This window comes from Pteropus alecto, unplaced genomic scaffold, assembly GCF_000325575.1.
Source record: "Pteropus alecto unplaced genomic scaffold, ASM32557v1 scaffold22, whole genome shotgun sequence".
Taxonomy (NCBI): domain Eukaryota; kingdom Metazoa; phylum Chordata; class Mammalia; order Chiroptera; family Pteropodidae; genus Pteropus; species Pteropus alecto.
This window is the reverse complement of record NW_006434839.1, coordinates 13,578,195-13,581,689: the sequence shown is the minus strand read 5'-3', so window position 1 is coordinate 13,581,689 and position 3,495 is coordinate 13,578,195.

The window sequence follows — 3,495 nt, the reverse complement described above, 5'->3', positions numbered from 1 at the left end:
GCTGCTTTTCAGATCATCTTCCTGACTGCACATCCCTTAGTCTCTATGCAAGTGACACATACTCCCCCTTGACCTGGTTTTGAAGGATACTGTGCTTTAGCTAAGGCCCAAGCCTGCAGGCCCCTGTTTATCTGAGAGAGGGTATTTGATGTACTAGTGACCTTTCATCAAGCCCAAGTAAAATATTTTCTCTTGGAACATCCTAGAAATGAGCCGCTGTTACTTCTGAGTGACATGAAATTGTGTTAAGCAAAAGCAGTGACTGTCCTGGGTCTCACTTTTATATTTAGGAAACTGAGCAGGACAGAGAAAGAGAAAAAGGAACACACGCACATATATGCACAAAATCAAAGATATTTGTAAAAGGTGCTCATGGAGTAAAGGCAAGGTTCTTTTTGGATCTATACAAACAGGTGCTGGGTTTCTTTTCCTTCCTTATGAGGAGTGTCGTCAAGCTACGACAAATGGAAGAGCCTATTCTGTCTGAGGAAAATGACTCCAGATGGATTTAGCTTGATTTAACTCTTTACAATTCTGAATTTCCTCCCTCATTTCTTACGCTCTCAAATTATCTTATCCATCCAGCTCAAGGTTATAGGAAGAAAGAATCTTAGTGTTCTCTTCTGAAGCCCTTTGTTTTCTCTTTAATTTTTAAATAAAACTCAAAAGAGGATTTAGTAATACATATTCCTTAGAGAGATTAAATTTAAAAACATTTCTGTAGTCTGATAAGCATCTGAACTACTAAATTTTTCATTTTATGGTCAGAGCAGATCACAGAATGTAATTCCTATTCAAATTTTAATATTAGAAAAGTAAGCAGAAAAAATCAATCCTGAAGAAAATTTACAATTCATCAAACTGTGCAGGTTAAGTTTACGTTATAAAAGCAAGGCAAATAAAAAAATGAGGATAATTTTTTTAAATTAGAAAGACCACCTGATAAACTTATTAATTACTTCAAAAACAAAACAAATGTTATATAAATAAGATTAGTGTACTAATAAATGTCTCCTTAATCAGAAATACGTAGAGTCCTGTTAGGTAATCGTTTTAACTGAAATTTAATGATTCTTTCGGATCACCTCCAGTTTGCAACTCTATTAGTTCATAATGCCTCAATAGATGATTATTACTATGATGTTTTTTCTTTTTTCATTTTTATAGTTGTTTTATGCAAATATAGCATACATACAGAAGAGTGTACGAATCATACATTTACAGTTCAAAGCATTTTCATATTGAGACGGCTTTGTGTTTTTTCCCAGTCACCATCCTCTCCATCAAAGGTAATTACTGTCTGGCTTTCTATCATAGACATGTTTTTCTGTTTTATAATTTCATGTAAACAAAATCATCCAGTATGTATTCTTTTGTGCTTGCTTCTCTCCCCTCCCCCCCAACATTATTTTTGTGAGATTCACTCTTATTGTAATAGTAGTTTGTTCATTTTCGTTGCTGCATCATATTCTGTGGTGTGGATATATACTAATTTATGTAATAAACCACTCCTTGGGCTATATCCAGGAGAAATGTATAGAATGTGTAACAAAAGACAGGTTTAAGGATGTGCATAGCAATGCTAGTCCAACCTAAACGTCTGTTCATCCAGCATGTTTTTGTTCATCTGGTGGCTTGTCCTTGTTCTCTTTTAAAGATTTCTTTTGAAGAACAGAATTTCCTTATTTTAATGTAGCCCATTTTATCAGTTTTCTTTCTCTAAGGGTTATGCTTCTTGTGTCCTGCTTAACAAACTTTGCCTAGACCAAGGCCATTAATAAAATCTATGTTATTCTAGAGAAACTTGCCTAGACCAAGGCCATTAATAAAATCTATGTTATTCTAGAGAAACTTTATTATTTTACCTCATATTTAGACCTGCAATCCACTTAGAATTTTTTTTTTTTTTTTTAATGATAAAAGGTAGGGTCAAGATTCATTGCTTTTTCCTTACATGGATTTCCAATTTAACCAGAATCAGTTAGCTCTTCAATGTCACCTTATCCTATTGGTTTTATTTGTTTGTTTGTTTGTTTGTTTGTTTGTTTAAATTAATTATTTTTATGGTGACATTGGTTAATGAAATCTAATGTTTCATCTGTACATTTTAACAGTAAGATATATATATATATATATATTTACACTTTGTGTTCACCTCCTATAGTTAGATTTTCCTCTATCATATTTGACCCCCTTTACCCTGTGTACCTCCTCCTTCCTCCTCCCACTTCTTATTAGTTTTAAATAACATTAACAAAATAGAATAAAACTTGAGAAAAATGTTCTTTTCCATCACCTATATATCTTTCTGTGCATATGAGTATCTGGAATCTGTGGTAAGAAGTTTCTGTAAATTTTTTTTTTTGCTAAGGCAAACTTTTTTTTAGATACATTTTGGAAGGTGTGTTTAATAAATTACAGAGAATGAAAGTTTATTGCTTTGCAATAGCCTTTTATTTTCTTGCCCTCAGGAGAGCTTCCCAATTAGAAGGTAAAGCTAAAAGTGAAACTAATAAACAGGGATCAGACTGTGATCCTTAAACTAAGACCATAGTCTTGGATTTGTGCCATGGTCTTGAGAAAGCAACTTAAATTGGTTTTTGTTTTGCCTCTAAAATAATAATAATAATAATTGTCAAGAAATAAAATGGATAATGCTTAAGGTTAAAATTTTTTCCCCAGATAAAAAATATTTTTGCTGAAGAAAAAACTGTGCTTTCATAAAAAGAAAAAAAAAAGCATACTTATTGAAATGTAGTTAGCATCGTAGAACTGGAAGACACTTTAGCTTCTTGGATTATTGAAATATGTAAACTTTTTTTTAGTCTTGACTTCCAAGGGTCAAGAAAAACCACACGCTTTGCTTAGGTGTCAAGAGAGGTAACCTGATGACAGTGATATAGTTCAAAGAGCATTGGATTTGGATCCAAACTTCTGGGTTCCCATTCTTGTTCTGCCACTAGAGATTTTTCAACTCTTCTTTATTTTCTTCTTTCATACAATTAAGTAGGCCACGTCAGTATTCTTTTTTTTTTGTCCTGGTGTGACTATACCATATTTATTTTGTTGCCTACTCCTGTGTGTGTGCCTGGGCCACAGTCTGATCCCTGTTTATTAGTTTCATTTTTAGCTTTACCTCCTATTTGAGAAGCTCTCCCGAAGGCAAGAAAATAAAAGGTTATTACAAAGCAACAATCTTTCATTCTCTGTAATGTATTAAACATACTTTTCAAATAACTACTACTAAAAGCTTGCTCGTTACCACATTAAGCAGAGAACTTGGAATAGCCTATACTTCCTGATGAACCTCTCTTATTTATTTTTTTTCAGCTTTTGTTACCAAAAGTCCTAGACATTATTGGCTTCCCTTGTAATACAGAGTTGATTTTTCCAATAGTCCTAAGGAAATGTGTAGTTCCTCTCACATGTTCTCAGTTAATTCCACCTTGTGACCAAAGGCATGCAATTATTTGCCAAGAGCTTAAAGATTAAAGA